The 19,988-nt window shown below is 44.7% G+C and overlaps 1 long non-coding RNA gene across 2 annotated transcripts in view; it reads right to left on the reverse strand.

Annotated features, from left to right (window-relative positions):
- Positions 1-2,905: 2,905 nt before the first annotated feature.
- LOC138771199 (uncharacterized) overlaps positions 2,906-19,988 on the reverse strand; it is a 41,083-nt gene continuing 24,000 nt past the window's right edge. For both annotated transcript variants that reach the window (XR_011359563.1, XR_011359562.1), the window contains exons 3-5: positions 6,207-6,464; positions 3,112-3,178; positions 2,906-3,003 (exon numbers count right to left, since the gene is read on the reverse strand). This is a non-coding gene — a long non-coding RNA (uncharacterized lncRNA). The remainder of the gene's footprint in view (positions 3,004-3,111; positions 3,179-6,206; positions 6,465-19,988) is intronic.

Here is a 19,988-nt window from a genome sequence, read left to right on the forward strand (position 1 = left end):
GTGCGGATGAGGGGCCGGCTGAGGCTCTGTTGCCCGAGGGCCCAAAAAAAACTGGATCCATTACACCTTCCTATTTTATTTTTACCATACCATGGAAAGTTTGTATCTTTCTGCTTCATTTGACATCATGATCAGAGAAAACACAGACAAATCTGTCCAACTAGTTTCCTGTTTTCTTTTCTTGACTTTTAACTGTAAGGGAAAAAAAACTTTTGAAAGTTGACTTGATGACCCAGATAGGAGAGATCAGGAAGTTCCTATAGTCCGGGCAGCATTGAAATTTGATCTAGTTATAAAGATTAATCCAGAAGTACAGGATTTCAGGCACCAGCACACAGGATATGTCGGCAAGAGGATGAGCCTTATAGTATCGTCTTAAAACATCACCTAATAACTGATTACTGAGCGTGTATTTTCTGTGTTAGGTTGCAAGCACCAAACTTTTGTCTGATACAGGTATCCGTTTCCCATTCCAGGCAATCTTCTTATATTTTTTTTATCACAAAAAGTTAAAGTGGTAGTGCGGCGCTAAACACTTATTTACAAAATAACACACATTACAAAGTTATACAACTTTGTAATGTATGTTATGTATGTGAATGGCCCCCTTCCCCGTGTTTCCCCCCACCCACGCCACCCCCGGAAGTGTGATGCACTATACTAGATTCGTGTTGACCCCCGTCCGCCATCTTGTGACAATGATGTCATCTTTGGACGGCCGGTCGAACCGCTCCTTCCGTCCCTCGTGCTGGCCCCCCTCTGCCGCGTCATAACTGTGCTCAGCCGTGAATTAGTAGAGGCCGGTTTGTGGATCACGCTTCTGCTGCACTCTCTCTTTGGCTATATCTCCAGCCCTCAGCAAGCCTCAGCATTACCTAAATATTAGTGTAAATTGTCTGCAATCTGCTGTTGCCTAACTTCACTACAGTTCACAAAGCAGGTCACAAACACATGCAACTGAGCATGCATGCATATTGCATGCACTGAGGTCAACACTGGCAAAGTCACAGTTGCAAGTCTAAAGGCCCTATTACATGGAACGATTATAATTACGGCCGATAATCATTCCGTGTAATAGAAGGCAATGATCAGCCGACAAGAACAATGTTGGCTGATCGTTGCAGTCGTTTGTCTTTCAACATGTTGAAAGACATACCACTCATATAGCAGCGATCTGCTGCAGTCACGCAGTGGTATAGAAGCGGTGGCAGCAGACCGCCGCTATCCTCTATGGGCTGCCAGGACAATCTAGCGATCACCTGGGCAGCCCCCTACAGCTCCCCAGGCCCCCCCCCCCCCCTGCACTTACCCGCTTGCTGCCGCCACACATAATAGCGGCAGCAGCGAGCAGGGAACGAGGAGAAAACGAGCGCTTACAGTGCTCGTTTTCTTCTCAAGTCGCCCCATGTAATAGGGGCTTGACTCTACTGCTAGATGGTAGCAGGGGTTGCATTACAGCAAATTGCATCTAAGGGTCCTATTACATGGAGCAGTTATCTGATAAATCAGACCTATTCGGGCACATATCACTAAGAGTAATAAAGACAACGATCAGTCAGAGAAACGATCATCAGCTGATCATCTTCTTTTAACATGTTTAAAAATCATCACCTTGTATAATAGTGATGCATGGAAGGTGACTGATGCGAGGGTAAAGAAAAAGAATAAAAATTATACTTACCTGTCCTGGCTCCCCCAGTGCTCCCTGCCCCCCCCCCCCCCTTGTTCATGTGTTCTTTTGAAGTGACAGGCCACTCAGCAAATAATGATGTACGTGAAGCCCTGCCTGACACGATTATCGAGCCACGTATAGGCTGATATAGCAGATTGGAGCCAGCTTACAGTGCGGGGTCAGGACGTGTAATATGGCCCTAAGTCCCGTGTCCGTATTACTTGTGCAATTTGTCTGTGACCTGCTGTTGTGTGACTTTGTTACTGTTGCAATTTGACTGCAAAAAAATACAAAATGACAGAGATGTCACAAGCAGAATGCAATCTTGCATTGAGGTCAAAGCTGCAACTTGACACCAAAAATCCACCAAATTGGACGAAGAAAATGTTGCGGTATGTTGCAAGATGCAACATAACCACATTGCTCAGCGTGTGTGGTGCTTCAAGAGAGAAGTTTGTAAGAAGTTTGTCCTGCGTCCTACCCATGCGGGGTACTGATTAAGAACTAACACTAACTTGTGAACTCCTCCCCTTCCTATCCAACGTGTGTGTGTCATGCGCTGTGGTTGGGTGGAAAGAGTGCAATAGAGAAGGGGAAAGAAGAGAGGTGATAGAGTAATCCTACTGGTTAACAGAATCTGGGACAAACAATAATCCTTTAAGACACTTCAGCTGTGCAGCTTCTAGACCTTAGTTATACAATACAGCGACATCCAGTGGTCATCTTTGGTACCACACAAAAGTACAGACTTTTACGAAGGGTGTGAAGGATAGCAACACCCGTGGTGGGACACCACAAGTTTTCTTATTGCATAACCAAAGTAACCTCATATAGTGAGGGCACAAGGCCCTAAAAGATTGTAATAGTATACATAGAAACAAATATAAACAGTAATATTAACATATGTATGCATAAACTAAACACTATGGTGCTTTCGTTTAATAAAGTGAAGTCACAGACAAGTGTGTATGAATATAGGGTCATATACGGCCAGGTTTAAGCTTTACTATAATAACTGGGACACCGGTGCGATAACAAATGAAAGAAAGTCTCCAAGCAGTCCCTGTCATTCCTTCAGGAGTTGCTTCTGTACCATGGCTATACACGGATTACTGCAGTCTTACACGCCTTTTGTTTTACAAAAACGCAGCTCCCGACATGTTTCTGCCAAAACGACTCCTGGAGAAAAGATGATGCACTGAGCATATAATAAGATTAGGACGTTTATAGAACTTGTCCTTGTTTAGTCTGACGCTGACGGCATTTTCATCACTCTCCTGTGGATTGTACAAAGGTTGCCCTCCCTGGATATAGTGGTGTTTTCATAAAGTCTGTGGGACACAAGATATTACGGTAATCTGCAAGCAGAACTTCTAAGCCACATAATATGATTACATTCTATTCAATGCAGGAGAAGAAAAAAAATTCAATGTTCTTACCAGTAACTAAGGCAAATGTCACCGAGGGAGATGTGATTGGAAAATATTTCCGCTACAATGACCTATCCTGGAAATAATATATTATATGTGGCTATATTTACCAACTCGTAACTATTTATTCTTATATACATTTTATTTCTTTTTTTCTTTTTATGCTATTTATTTTTATGTGATTATCCACATAAAAAAATCTAAAAAACATTTCATCTTTAGGCTATGTTCACACTACATATATGTCCGGCCGCATATTTTTCACGGCCGGACATATATGTGTAAAACTCCGGCCAGGATTTACGCAAGTTGCGGCCGGCTACGTACGGTCCGCGAAGTTACGCCCGTAATCTACGTATGCTTCCCGAGCGCCGTACGTAGCGATCTGACAGCGGTATTTTACTAGGAAATCTTCGGCTAGCCCCGGACACCCCACAGAACCTTTTGGATCGGCAAATCAAAGTGTAAAAAAGAAGAAATCACCACTCCGTGCGGGACCGCATGTTATGCTACGGGCGTAAGTTACAGCATTTCCGTCCCCAAACAATGGTCTGGTTCTTACGTAGTGTGAACTGTGCAGCCGTAGATCCTATACTTTCCATTGTACGCAAACTACGTAAATCTCCGGCCGCTTATTCACGGAGCGCGCTACGGCCGGAAACTAACGTAGTGTGAACATAGCCTTACACTGCAACTAGAGCAGTCACAATTAGACAATGTTTCCTGCTTTTTCTAGCTCAGCTTCTCTGTATAGATTGGGACAGAAATAGCAATGTCATTAGAGGTTGGAGGAGTTAAAACCCTGACCACCTCCAGTTGCCTCCACCTCAAAAACATTTTCCGAATCTGCTCTTTTCTCAGTCCTGACTTAACAAAGCTTCTGGTACATGTTCTTATTATCTCCCACAACATACTCCTCTCTGGCCTTCCATCTAACACCCTTGTTCCCCTCCAGTCTATCCTTAACTCTGAGGCCCAACTAATCCACCTCTCCTCTCGCTCTGCCTCTTTCTTCTGCCAACCGCTTCATTCGCTCTCATTGCCCAATGAATACATTTCAAATAGTTGACCATGACCATGACACAAGGCCATCCACAACCTGTCCCCTCCATATACCTCTGACCTGATATGCCGCTACAGTGCCTTACAAAACCTCCGTTCCTCGAAAGACCTTCTTTTGTTCTCCTCCTTGTTCGTACCTCACACAACCGCCTCCAAGATTTTGCCCGAGCCTCTCCTATACTCTGGAACTCACTAGCCTGACACATCCAGTTCTCATCCACCATCAAAACCTTCAAAAGTAATCTGAAAACTCATCTCTTTCTACTAGGCTACAACCCACAATAATTCTTCATCAAACTCCAGTGTCTCAGCCCGGGCGGGTGCCCAGAAATAGAATAGCACCGTACACGAGAACTGGGCCGCAGTTCAAAAAAGCACTGCAGCAACCGATTTCCCCGTGACGGCACTGTTCTTTCCATGTGCAAACTTGTACTGATGGTACATTTGCTTTGATCCTCAGAGCTTTGTGGACAAAAAGGACATATCAGCAGGTTACTTTCCCTTTACTACCTCCTATAAATTACTGTATAACAAACCACGGACTGGACAGATCCCCCAAGTCAATTTTCAAGAGTTATAGAAGTTCATTCTCGGCACTCACCATCATGCTTCATAAATTTTTATTGTAGAAGTATACAACGGCAACAGGACGTTTCGGCGTGAAGCCTTCCTCAACTGTCTGACGCCGAAACGTCCTGTTGCCGTTGTATACTTCTTATGGATTTTTTCTACAATAAAAATTGATGAAGCATGATGGTGAGTGCCGAGAACGAACTTCTATAATACTATTGGCATTTTTTCTTACTACGGGCACCACCCTAGACACGGAAGTGCCATCTAAGGTTACAAACCCACTTGCCGGATCTGCAGCGAGTCTCCTTGCTGCGTTTTTGCAGCGAGACTCGCTGCAGATCCTGTCCCTATACTTTCAATAGCAGAGAAACTTGCAGCAGGGATGTACATCCCTGCTGCGATTTTGTCTGCAGCCCGCCCCATTAACCCCCCGGCCGCCGGACATTATACATTACCGGGTCCCCGTTCCTGCTTGCTTCGGGGCTCCCGGTGTCTTCACGGCCCGCCCGGCCAATCAGTGCGCTGCGGCGGGGCAGCGCACTGATTGGCCGGGCGGAACGTGGCGGGAGCCGCTGAAGCAAGCAGGAGCGGGGACCTGGTAATGTATATCGCCCCCGGCCGCACGATCGCCCCCAGCCCCGCAGCCCCCGACCGCACCATCGCCCGCAGCCCCTGGCCGCACGATCGCCCCCAGCCCTGCAGCCCCCGGCCGCACGATCGCCCCCAGCCCTGCAGCCCCCGACTTCACGATCGCCCCCAGCATCACAGCCCCCGGCCGCACGATCGCCCCCAGCGGGCGATCATGCAGCCGGGGGCTGCGGGGCTGCGGGCGATCATGCGGCCGGGGGCTGCGGAGCTGCGGGCGATTGTGCGGCCGGGGGCTGCAGGCGATCGTGCGGCCAGGGGCTGCGGGGCTGGGGGCGATCGTGCGGCCGGGGGCTGCGGGGCGATCGGGGCTGCAGGGGGGCGGGCAGGATATACATTACCAGGTCCTCGCTCCTGCTTGCTTCAGCGGCTCCCGGCACGTTCCGCCCGGCCAATCAGTGCGCTGCCCCGCCGCAGCGCACTGATTGGCCGGGCGGGCCGTGAAGACACCGAGAGCCCCGAAGCAAGCAGGAACGGGGACCCGGTAATGTATAATGTCCGGCGGCCGGGGGGTTAATGGGTGGGCTGCAGACAAAATCGCAACAGGGATGTACATCCCTGCTGCGAGTTTCTCTGCTATTGAAAGTATAGGGCCAGGATCTGCAGCGAGTCTCGCTGCAAAAACGCAGCAAGGAGACTCGCTGCAGATCCGGCAAGTGGGTTTGTAACCTAAAAGACTTTTTTCAAGTTTCAAGAGTTAGACTTTAGCTTAGAAGCTATCCACCTATATGTGACACTAGAGACTGCCTTTCCCATTCTGGAGGAGAGTCATTTTACATAATAGCTTCTTCCAAACTCTAACATCTGTATCATCATTCACTTACATTCCTGCCAGGTTTCCTCTGTCTCTCTTGCACAGCTCTGCCGATGTCTTATGAGCCACAAAGATGAAAGATTTTGCATGTTTTCTATCCTTTTTCAAGGCTCCACACATACATATTGCCAGATAAGTTGGCATCTACTTTCTGAGCAGGTTACACAATCTTTCTTCTACTTCTGAAGTTATAAAACATCAAGGAGTCTTGGAGAGCAGACTTTTCACATCAAGGCTGCACATGTGAGATGAAGGTGGACATACTGATCTGCAAAATACACATCGGAATATCAATTCTCCAATGTCTAAGACAAACAGAGACAACTACGGGTTAGAGGAATGTGAACTGAGGTCACAGAGACAGAGATGCAGGAAAGACTCTGTCAACAGTGATTTTACTATTGACCAGGAAGATTAGAGAGTTTATGGAATAGGTTAACAAAGCTTTACACACAAAATAACATTTCCGCCTCTTAAACATGATAAGGCCAGCTCTTGTATTATTTGCCTGGGCTGTCTACATACTGTAGATGACATTCACTGTCAATACTGGTGGAGACTCCACTCACTTGTAATGTATTATTATGAGGAAAATGCAACAGCCAACACGTTATCTACCAGGCCCACCTCCGCACACTGGTGGACCCTTGAGGTGGTCATACACTCACCGGCCACTTTATTAGGTACACCTGTCCAACTGCACGTTACCACTTAATTTCTAATCAGCGAATCACATGCCGGCAACTCAGTGCATTTAGGCATGTAGACATGGTCAAGACAATCTCCTGCAGTTCAAACCGAGCATCAGTATGGGGAAGAAAGGTGATTTGAGTGCCTTTGAACGTGGCATGGTTGTTGGTGCCAGAAGGGCTGGTCTGAGTATTTCAGAAACTGCTGATCTACTGGGATTTTCACGCACAACCATCAGGGTTTACAGAGAATGGTCCGAAAAAGAAAAAACATCCAGTGAGCGGCAGTTCTGTGGGCGGAAATGCCTTGTTGATGCCAGAGGTCAGAGGAGAATGGGCAGACTGGTTCGAGCTGATAGAAAGGCAACAGTGACTCAAATAGCCAATCGTTACAACCAAGGTAGGCAGAAGAGCATCTCTGAACGCACAGTACGTTATCATGCTGTAAAACAAAGCTGAACTTACCAGAAATCCAGGTCCAGTCTCCAGAAGGCAGATTTTCTGATTTGTGCCTGGCTCATCTACTCCTCTGTAGACAATGCACAATCTTCTGATGTCAAAAAAGGCTTGGCTTGTTCTTGTCTCTGAATTCTAGCCCCATCCCAAGTGATGTCTTCACCTCTGACAAGCCCCTTTAGAATACATCACTGTCTCCCTGTCATATTCAGATGTAAGACGACTATATAAGACGACTTTTTAACCCTGAAAAATCGGGGTTAAAGTCAGGTGTCGTCTTAAACGCCGGATATGGTCTCCCCATACTGGGGGGGGGCTCAAAAATGGCCTCATCCCCACCGTATGGGGCGACCACTATAAAAAAACAAACATTTAAATCACCTAGGGCCAGTTCCCGGCCTCCACACGCCTCCGGTGCCGTTCCTGGCACAGGCACTGTGACATACACTTCCTGCGCCGGAGACGGAGATCGACGAACCTCTCCCTAGCAGCCGAGCATCTCATCGAAGAGGCTCAGAGACACTCAGCTGCCGGGAGAGCTTCAAGAGAATGAGAGAGGCTTCGGCAACTTCCGGCGCCTCTCTTATTCTCCCGAAGCTTTCGGCAGCCGAGCGCCTCTAAGCTTCTCCGATGAGACGCTCGGCTGCTAGGGAGAGGTTCGGCGATCTCCGTGTACGTCACACTGCCTGCGCCGGAAATGCCACCGGAGGAGCACGGAGGCCGTGAACGAGCCCTAGGTGAGTTAAGTGTTTGCTGTTTTTTTTTTTTATTTAGCTGCAGTTAACCCCTGCCTGACCGCAGCAGGGCCTTGCTGTCAGGCAGGGGTTAACATTTTCCGGCGTATAAGGCGAACCCCTGACAATCTGCTTAAAAGTCAGGGGTCGTCTTATACGCCGGAAAATACAGTATATATATATCTATTTTTATTAGGATATTTAGGGAGAGTGAGGTATGATTGCAGCATGCTGCCTTGTTGTGCTGAATCATGCAGCAGGTGCTGCAATCTCCCTGATCTCCAGTGAAAAGAGATATTTTGCAACAGCTTTAGGTAGGGAACTTGCAGGAGTGCTGGGGGAGGGGAAATGCAGGGTGGGAGGACTGTCATGAACATCTGAGGGGAAAAAATACATTCTGGAACTTGTAGTACTTAGGAACTGCTCAACTAGGAATGCAACCACACAATGCAGAACTAAAATCCCCCAAACAGTTAGATTTTTTAGTAGTTTCAGAATTGGGACAGGCAATTTAATAGTGCTACATACTTCTGCAGCATGTTTTTCTCTTTTTGCAGCTCCCACTCAGCTGTTTTCATTCCCCGGATATTGTCTTCTTTGTGCTTCTAAAATGAGTGCTCGTTGCAAGTCCTGCTCGTTGCTATTCATTAGTTGAGTGGACTCTTTCTTGTGTTGATAGGAAACCAGGAATTATTGTGCAACAGGGACCTGAATGATGTCAGAGAGCAGGAAAATACTCCTCCCGCCAGCTTGGCCTCACCATCCCTTTAATTGGCTCACGACTGCTAACAGTAAAACATTAAAGGGATGCTCTGTACTGTTTTTACATTGGTTAATTTGGTTAAAGGGGTTAATTTGGTTTTGACCATGACTGCATAAACTCTTGAATTTCACAGCTCTTGTTCACATTTTTCATCTTGTTTTATTTCTTTTATTCTTTTTGTTTTATTTTGTTTTGATTCTTTTGTTTTGCTATAACCATGGTAACGTGCTCATAGAGTTTGTATGTTCTCCTGCGTGTATGACTTTTTCCCATCATCCAAAAATAGACTGAAGACTAGTTAGTGCCTTTCTACAAAATTAGCCTCTCTTCATGCCTGACATAGTGTATTTTTTTTTTTCTCTTTTATCTCTTAAAGAAACTTTTGCTATGTCACTAATACATGTCAAAAGTTTTGATCTCTTATCTTAGTGCTAAGGCCCCCTTCACACGTCTGGAAAAACCATCCGGATTTCCTATCAGGAAATCCGGACGGATTTCCGGACCCATAGACTTTAATTGGTCACGGACACCCTTCCGGATTTTTCCTTCCGGACATGTCCTATTTTTGTCCGGAATTCCGTCCCGGACGCCCCCATAGAAGGCTATGGGGGCGCCGGAATCACGGGCACTTTCCTGATGTACATCAGGAAAGTACCCGTGATTCCGGATGATTGACAGCCCGCCGGCACCCCCGCTGCCCGAACGCCCCGCCCAAGGGATCCCTGCACCCGGACATCAGCTGCCGCCGCCCGGTGACCCCGCAGCGCCGCATCGCATCACCCCGCCGCCGCCGCCTGATGACCCCGCGCCGTATCGCATCACGCCGCCGCCCGCTGACCCCGCCGCCGCATCGCATCACCCCGCCGATGACCCCGCCGCGCCGCATCGCATCACCCCGCCGCCCGCTGACCCTGCATCGCATCACCCTGCCGATGAACCCGCCGCGACGCATCGCATCAACCCGGCCCGCCCGATGACCGCGCCGCCGTATCGCATCACCCTGCCGCCGTATCGCATCAACGCGCCGCTGCCGCCCGATGACCCCGCCGCCGCATCGCATCACCCCGCCGCCACCCCGACCTCTGTTCCCCCCCGTCCTCCCCGAGTCCGCAGCAGGTTGCACCCGCCCGCCCGGGACTCCCACCAGCTGCCGCCGCTGTTCTTCCGCCGCCGACAGGTGAGATACACAGCCCTCTCCCCCCCAATACTAAAACTCCCACCATGTCCTGCTAACAGGTCATGATGGGAGTTGTACTTCTGCAGCCTGTGGCCATCTAGGCAGAACTACAACTCTCATCATGCCCCTGTTGGAAACACTTTTTTTTTACTCATCAGGAAATCCTGAAGGTTTTTCCTGATGATTTCCTGATGGTAAAAACGGATTACTGTCAGGAAATCCTGATACTTTCCTGATGACTTTTGAGGTCTCCTGATCAGGATTTCCTGACAGTAAAAACTGACACGTACGTGTGAATGGGGCCTAAGACCTTCACGATGAGTAGAACAAAAGGGGAAACTTAAAGGAGAAGTCCGGTGAAAATTTTAATTAAAGTATTGTATTGCCCCCCAAAAGTTATACAAATTACCAATGTACACTTATTACGGGAAATGCATATAAAGTGCTTTTTTCCCTCAGTGTCCCCCTGCCATCATCCTCTCCAGCAGCCACAGCCCGCACAGCTCTGGGAGTCGGGTCGGGACATCACCATTTTATCCAGGAAGTGAAGCCTTGATGCAGTAGTAAGTGCAGGGAAAAAAAGTACTTTGGGGGAGATTTATCAAACATGATGTAAACTGAAACTTGCTCAGTTGCCCCTAGCAACCAATCAGATTCCCCCTTTAATTTTCCAAAGAGTCTGTGAGGAATGAAAAGAAGTGGAATCTGATTGGTTGCTAGGGGCAACTGAGCCAGTTTCACTTTACACCATGTTTGATAAATCTCCCCTTTTATAAGCATTTCCTATAATAAGTGTATATTGGTGATTTGTATAACTTTTTGGGGGGCAATACAATACTTTAATAAAATTTTTCGTCTGACTTCTCCTTTAAAGGGAAACTATCAGCAGGTTGGATGGGGCTCTGGGGCCCCCAGTGCTCCAAACCAACCAATTAGCTTACGGCTATAACTACTAACTGCATGTGAATAGCGCTGAGGATGAAGGTAAGAGACTTGCCCAAAAGGTAGCTATCAGCAAGTTAGATTTGTCTAACCTGCTGATAGTTTCCCTATAAGCACCTCACTCCCTGGCTCGCAACAATCTCTGTCCAGCTTTTCTGGACAGCCCCATAGACTTATAATTGAGCCATTCAGAGAAGGTGGATGGAGACCAAGGCAAACTGGGGAGTGAAGTGCACAAGCATGTGCTTCTACTCACTCCTACGACTTATCATGGAGATCGCAACATCCAGACCCTGATAGATCAAAACATTTGATGTGGTTTGTTTGAACCTGTCTAAAAATAGGATTGCAGTCTAGCAGCATACTCTCCTTCTTTACTCTGATACTTAGCTAACCTGCACACATGGCTCTCCCCACCAGACTTATTCCCCCTTCACATGAGCGGAAAATCTGTCCTTTTTTCTTTTTTCTTCAGGAAATACAGATAGATTTCCAGACCAATAGGAGTAAATTTTTACAGACACCCTTTAGGATTTTATAGATCCTGTGCTATTTTTGTCTGGAATTCCGGCATGGACGCCCCCATAGAAGTCTATGGGAGTGCTGGAATTCTGGATGCTTGCCTGATGCACATCAGGAAAGCATCCGGAATTCTAGCGTGGCTGCCAGCAGGGTCCCCTTTAAATTGCTGCTAGTACCCCTGCCATTTATTCTCATAGACTGCAGGAACCTCTGTCCTGCAGCCTATAAGTAACATGCAGGATCCATCTAATCTAACCATCCCACCAAGGTGGTTCATTATTTTTGCCATTATTAGATGGATCCTGCATACCCAGAGCACAGGCTCATTATTTGCCATGGAGAGGCTAGTACAGTGTAGGGTCCATGCCGGCATGAGGTCACCTTATCGTTGGTGAAATGGTTTACACTATTTACAAATGGTAACCAAGAGCCTCATTATTTTTATGAAGATTTTTTTAGCAGTTGGGGGGCTGGGGGGCCAATAAAAACAAATGTAAAATGAGTTTTGTAAACCAGACAATTCCTTTAAGAAATATTGGTTCTTTATAGATAAATACACGATAAATACACTTATAAATCTCAACAAATATCCGTGAATAGAATCCTATATTAGTCTGAAAAACAAGAATTGGGCCAACTTCTCCAGGGCTTGTAGTATCGAGCAACAATGAATCACTTGTATAATCCATCATATTATTCTAAATTTACGGAGAAGGGAGAGGACAGTAAATTTATTTGACTGTGTTTGCAGATGTTTTCTCTTACTGTAAGAAGTACGGGCATTTATGATAAAAATGATAACCAAGGAACATCTGCTGAGTAGGTGAAAGAAGGAATGAAAACATCCTTCTCCTTCAGAGCAGCGGTTCAGGCCAGTGCACAGTCCTGCTGACTAAGGTCGTTTGATTGCTTCAATACAAAACATGCCTTTGAACTGAGCTGTCCCCTGTCTGTGGTTCACTCTCAGTCTGGGCAGTCTGTCAAATAGTCATTAACACATGGAATAAACAACTCTGTTTCGAATAAAAAAGGAGGTAGAGTTAAAAAAAAAAAAAATAGACGGAGTTCCAGGAAACCATATCTTTGTGAATTTCCCTGTCAAAAAATTTGTGTACTTTTTGCAAGACAAAATATACATCAAAATATTGTTCAATATAAAATGGAACATTGGTTCTTGTTGCTTGGATTAAGTCATCGTCTGCTTCAATTAAAGGGAATAAATCTAGAATAAGATAAGTAATGCTTAGTAAAATCCTCCAAAATATACAATAAATGTTTTTGGGCTAGGAAGTAGTGGTCACCCATATTAAAGTTTATACTAGTTGTAGTACCACCGATGACCAGTATGTGGCAATGTGGTTTCTTTGAGAAGTTGACAGACCTTATGCTAGCAAAAAAAAGTTTAAATTTTTAGCCATCATTTCCTTATCATTAGCTTAGTGGAATTATGTTGTTTTTTTAGGAAAATCACAGTAATGTTTTTCTTGAAGTATTATGAACATTAGAGGTACTCCAGTGAAAATCGTTTTCTTTTAAATCAACTGGTTTCAGAAAGTTATATAGATTTGTAATTTACTTCTATTTGAGGATCTCAAGTCTTCCCATACTTATCAGCTGCTGTATGTCCTGCAGGAAATGTAGTTTTCTTTTCAGTCTGACACAGTGCTCTCTGCTGCCATCTGTGGCCGAGACAGGAACTTTCCAGAGCAGAAGAGGTTTTTTTATAGGGATTTGCTGCTGCTCTGGACAGTTCCTGTCTCGGCCACAGATGGCAGCAGAGAGCACTGTGTCAGACTGAAAAGAAAACAACATTTCCTGCAGGACATACAGCAGCTGATAAGTATGGAAAGACTTGAGAGATTTTTAAATAGAAGTAAATTACAAATCTATATAACTTTCTGAAACCAGTTGATTTAAAAGAAAAAGATTTTCGCTGGAGTACCCCTTTAAGTCTAGTTACATTTGTAAGCTAATTTAAAATCTAAAAGCTGGTTGTTTTACAATGTTTTTTTCCCTCTGCAGGTCGTAAGTTTTAGCAGACTGGCTGGACCACAGAACCATGTTTGTTTCAGGACGAGGCAATGAAACGCGAGTGAGATACACAAGAGAAAGCCTTGTCTGACAGCCCTGTATTACATTTCACCATCTTTAGGCAATAAATTTTAAATGGCAGCCAAATTTTTATGTGTAACATCTAACCCTCATTAACACAGTTTCAATGGTCGTGCGTTCCTTTCCTTGGGGGCCAGCTACATGCCAAACAAAATACTTTGCTTCTTGGTTACACGTCTCATAGATCTCATTCACTTATTAATATTCCTTATTCTTTTCTAAAGTAAACTGTGATAATGCAAAAGATTCTAAACTGACAATGGAAGTTTATGTACTCCGTAAAATCTAGGTAATAAATACAATAATAGTGTATAGATCATCTGCTCCACCCCCTTTAGTATTGTATTCAGCATCCATGCTTAAAATAACCAAAATTAGAATGATAGAAATTTGACAAACCTCCAGACTCAGTCTTCTTGTAGTCTGTGTGGGTGTTCAACCCAGTCCAGCAAAAGAAGTTGTTTAGGAAAAATAATACTTGCCCAGACTGCTGGGGGGTCGTCTTATTCGAGGGGTATGGTTTCCACATACGTGGGGGAGCTCAAATACGGCCGCATCCCCACTATATGCTGTGACCAGTCAGAGCTCGGAGACGGGAGAGCTTCGGGAGAATGGCAGAGGTGCCGGAAGTCCACGAAGCTTCTGCCATTCTCCCAAAGCTCCGAGCATCTCCGATGAGACACCCGACTGGCGGAAGAGCTTTGGGCACTTCCGGCACAGACAGTGTGCATCACACTGCCTGCGCCGGGAACATGACGGAAGACACAGGGCTGCCGGGAACGGGATGACACGGGAGTGGATCGTTTGTTTTTTCAATTTCAGTTAACCCCTGCCTGACCGCAACAGGGCTCCAGCTAGTAAACCCTGCTACAGTCTGGCATATAAGACGAACCCCTGAAAATCTTCTTAGAAGTCATGGGTCGTCTTATACGCCCAGTCGTCTTATATGCCAGAAAATACGGTACAGTATGTATTTCTCTTCTTTAAGAAATATATAATAAATTCTTTAGGTATTTCAGGAATTTGACTATTTACATTTTCCTTTCCATGTACATTTTCCCTGGCTGTAAGGCACCTGGTTGCAGCAGGAGCCCCCGCTGCTCTTTGGTTTTCAGTAGGGGACCAGGAACATTACGCCATGCCTTTTAACTAAGTTCTATTTGCCAGCAGAAAATGGAAGAAGTAGGGAGGACAGCTGTGCATGAATTGTCCTACACAGAGAGGAAAATACTGATTCCTTGGGGCACGACTTTTGCCGCTGGGGCTTATAGGTATTTTTCTATTAATGTTAAGCTAAAGAGCTGGTTGCAAAGGGAATATCTGGTGCTAGGGGGGTGACAGGTTCCCTTTAAGCCCTCATTGACTTCTATAGGATTCCTTTAGCACAGGGATGGGGAACCTTCGGCCCTCCAGCTGTAGCAAAACTACAATTCCCATCATGCCTGGACAGCCAAAGCTAAAGCCTGGAAAATTCTGCAGTGTGAACAACAGAGCGGAAATTTCGTTGAACACAATGGCACATTGCTCTGTTCCTATTTTACGGGAGGAATTACAAGCGGAAATAAAGAGCGGATTCCTCTTCAAACTCCTTGCCTTTTCCTCAGTGTGCACATGCCTAGACTCTCTAGTAAGGTTTAACCACATAACAGGACAGCGTGGATGCAGCCAGCACAGTGGCTCCTGGGTAATGGTCTGCTACAGACTTTCTGGAGTCGTAGAATCATTCTTCTCAGCCTTTTTTCTGGACCACAAATCAAACCTCTCATTTGAAATGTTTTAATCCAGTCGTCGGAGGTTATTCCTAATAGTTTCCATAATGAGCTTGGACTATGCAGAATTATGAACCTGGTCATTAGGTCAGAGAAAGCTGGAGTGATATGTCCCATAACCACAGCGGGAAGGATATTGTACATGCCAGTGTAAGTCCGGAGCACAGGAAAAAGATCATATAATCTAATAGTAATTCTAGCTTGTAAAAGTATACACAGCATGAAGCGTAAATAATACTAGAATGCTGATAGCAACCAAGCTAGCTGGGCTAGTGAAAGCAAATATCTCATGGCAATGTTCTGATATAGAACTCCTAATTCCCAGCAAAGACATGTAAACCTAATCTAACTGATTTCAGATGCCACTGAAGGAGGCCAAGGATCGCACTGCATATTTTAAGGCTGGGTTCACACATAGTATTTTGCGCAGTTCTTTGTAGACCAAACCAGGAATGGAACAATACATAGAGAGATAGTTCGAATTTAAAGAGGTTGGACACTTCATAGTAAAATTGCTCAGTGTATAGTATTAGTAAGTGTGATCACTGTATATACTGACAGCAGCTCCCTGTATACCTCATAGAGCTAAAATCAGACTCCCCTCCTCCAGGCTGTGCTGCCCTGCTCTGTGGTGATTCAATCCATAAGATGGCCGACATGGAGGAGCATGTGACCATGCCCGCCCCCAGTGTCCACCACTGAGACTGTATATGCCTATGGAGCACACAGGGGACGAGGCATGGTCACATGCTCCTCCATGTCAGTCATCTTATGGACAGACTCACCACAGAGCACTTACTAATAATGTACACTGAACATTTTTTACTATAAAGTGGCCAACCCCTTTAAGCGATAATCTTTCCATGTGTATACAGGCAACGATCAAACGACTAACGAATATTTGTTTGTTTGATCTGTCATTGATCGCATCTTTTAAGCTGACTATAAAATCATCGTTAATCATTCGCAAATCTGTATGTACACATCATTTATTATTACGATCGTTTATAACTAATGGCTATCGTTCCATGTTTTGTCGTGAACGATTTTGAGTTGTTCCCAAAAGTTCTCATTTTTAACTTGTTGGAAGTAGCTTTTTGGTAAATCAATGGTTGACCCCTTAAAGAGCCTTCTTAAAAACATGACTACAAGACACAGACCTCATGTAATAAAGTTAGTATTATGGTTCCACCCACAAATGGGTGCCCAAATGAAATTAGACTTGGCATGGTTCACCTACACTTTGATAGAGATAGAGATAGACTGCTCCACCATTGATAGCAGGTGGAAGAAGTATTGAAGAAGAATACAGAACAATGAAACACTGACTGTGTCCAGTGCTGCCACCAGTCTCTCTACAGTACCATAAAAATTATTTATTAGCCTGAGTCAATCACGCTTTGAGGTTATGGTAGAAAAGGGCTACCTGTTCTGGCTGGCTAGGATTCACCATAAGGGACCATTTGTGGAAGAATACAGAACAAGAAAACATTGACTCCTTTGATATAGTAGTGGCAGGGCTGAATAAAGTTAGTTTTTCCTTATTCAGTATTCTTAAAACATGACTATGCATAACAAATTAAAGTCTCCCAAAACTTTTGACATGTCAAAAGTTTTGATCGGTCCTGAGTGTTAAGACTGTACTGATTGGGAGATAGAGTCAGAAGAAGACCTCTCCTCGCTCGGTGTCACGTGATCAGTGGGGCTTATAATGGAGCTCTACGGATTCCAACTGATCACGTGACACAGAGCAAGATCGGTATTGAACCTGGACCAATCAAAACTTTGACATCTCTCTATGACATGTCAAAACTTTTGCGAAACAACAGGGGCACTTTAAAGGGGAAACCATTCTCTCTCCCCCAACAACAGAGATTGGGGGGGGGGGGGGAGAAGGGTTGAGTATGTTGAGTTTATTTTTGTTCTCGAAAAACTTCTCTTTCCAGTTCCCTCCTCCATAGACTTATAATTAAACTTATCTTGTGCAGAAAAATAGAAATAGTAGAGGACTGAGGACAGAAGCACTTAATGGAACACTTCTCCCGTCTCCTTCTGGAGCTTGGTGGGGGTTTAAACTTATGATTCGCCTTTGTGACACATCAAAAGTATTTTTATAAGAAAAAACTTTTCTTTCTTTGGTTGTACTGTGACATGTCATTTTTAGGGCCGGTGTTGGCCTAAACTTATAATATTAATATAGTCATATCAAAACATTTTCATAGCTGCTATAGTAAAGATTGACCTCTCACCTCTTCCCCTTAGAAAGAGTTTAATAGGCCTCAAGTTCCATCTGTTATATAATTTAAAAATGGAGAGCAATGTAATAAAAAAAAAAAATGAAACAAAGGAAAAGTCTGACTATCCAGGATGTGAGGCAGACAACAAACATTCTCCTGCAAATATGTGTTTCTTAAATTGGTATACAAATCATTGGGATAGCTCAGTGGCAGCGTTAGTAAAGTGAGGATGTCTAAGATTAATGAAGGCCTTATCAGCCAGGCCAGACAGAGTTGCCTCCTGCTACTTTGTCCATAATCAATCTTTAACTTGTGCTCCTCAAGCTTTTTGGAGACACCATTTTAATCTTTGCAGTGTCATGAATCTTGGGTGTTCCAGAATGCAATCCAGCTGTGGATTCCTGAGGCTTACATGGGAGGACCCAACGCACGATCTGTTAGTGTAAAAAAAAATTAACCAGTCCACGGGTTAGGCTCCCCGTACAGCACTTACTACAGATATCAAAGACAAGGGGAGGAATGTGATGAAAAACTGAAAGGCAGATCTTGGCCACACACTGGAGATATCTCTTTAAGCATACATGTCTAATTCTGCATATACATTTCCCCTGGCATTAAGCTACTTGTAATGGCATTCCCTTCCCAAATGAATTTTCTAAACATTTTGTTCTTACAAACTCCTACACGTGGACTGATGACTTTTCAAACATTTAATTATGGCAAGAAGAAAGTGAGTTCAGTCACCGTGAATATCCTGAAACCCATAACTGTTCCAAAAGTACTGCGAAATGTAACTGCAGGCAACTATATGGAAGCATAGAGATGGAAATCGTAATTCCTATTAATATACAAGTTAATATTATAACATTAAAGCAGTCTTCCAGCCAAATATTATTGATGATATCCACAACTTGTAGCCTGGAGAATGACTCATTCATTTTTATGGGTGAGTTTTTTTAGGCATGCTCCGTGACCTGTCCAGAGAAGGATAGAGGAGTGTCACTTTAAGGGTAGCTTCACACGTATCGCTGCGTTTTTATCGCTGCGTTTTTGGTGCGATTCTTACATGCCAGTTTTGATTTTCACATGAAAATCATGTGAAAATCAAAATGCGCATGTAAAAAACGCAGCAAAAACGCAGTGATAAAAACGCAGTAGTAAATACGCAGCATTAAAAACGCAGTGATACGGTACTTGTGAAGGCCCCCTAAATTGTAATACTCTACTGCAGGAACATTATAAAGATGAGCACACTTGGATTCGAATAGAGATGTCTGGGCACTTCATGGAGAGAGATGGATACAGTCATGATACATCCCTGCCTTACCGATTTCTGACAGCCGTCTAGTTCCTGCTCCTGAAACGTAACATAATCAGCTGATGGATTGCCCGCTAAGCCAACCAGTGACTGGGACGGGACTCCACTGAAGTCACTGACTTGCTCAGTGGGCAATCCATCAGTCGGGCCTTGAAACTGCAGCAGAAGGAGCAGGGTGCATGACGTACTCAGGTGCCGGATAAAAGTGAGAGCGGCGCTACAGGAAAAGGTAAGTATACTTTCTTTATTATATTCCTACACCCCCCTGCCTGTATGTGGTTTTAGGGATTTCTCCTTTAAGGCACTCTTATTGGGATACCCATCAAGTAGTGACCACATGTACAATGGTCATATGACAGTATGATGGCTACCATTATAATAGCTTAAACACATCAGTATATAAGGATCAGTGATATATTTATATATATATATATATATATATATATATATATATATATATATATCTCAAGATATGTAAAGAAGCATAGCATAATGCAACAATTAGCTGATATTGATCTGCAATGATCTGACATTTTCAATCTATTCAGGCCCTTAGAGTATCACTATGTGTATTGGACTAGGCTTATAACTCTAAATTAGAGGGGTATTTTTATGTTTGTCCACATCCCATCTAAACTTTGGGACCTGGATCCAATTGATGTGCTACTGCAAGATGTTTGAGAAGTGGCCACACAAGCACATGACCCTCTTCACCGACATCAATGGAGACAGATGAGCGATTCCTAGAGAGAGCCCCTTGTACCTCTCTGGCTATATGATGCAGTAGTAGCAGCGGCACCAAGGTCCAGGTGCCCAAATAAACCAATTTTTACTGCATAAAAGGACATGGCACATGGCAGGTGGTGGCCCTGTTACTGATTTTGCATTGAGACCCAGGCTGCATAGAATAATATCTCCCAAGAGCCATCCGAGAGCGTAGGAGGTGGACGCCCCTTAGATCCCTGAGGTGGTGCTGTCTGAAGCATCCTCCCTGTTTATGCATATTCATATACATATTCATTATAACATAACAGGAAGGATATAGTTTAGTTATAGAAACAATTAGGATGAAG

This window comes from Dendropsophus ebraccatus, chromosome 13 (assembly GCF_027789765.1).
Source record: "Dendropsophus ebraccatus isolate aDenEbr1 chromosome 13, aDenEbr1.pat, whole genome shotgun sequence".
Classification (NCBI taxonomy): Eukaryota; Metazoa; Chordata; class Amphibia; order Anura; family Hylidae; genus Dendropsophus; species Dendropsophus ebraccatus.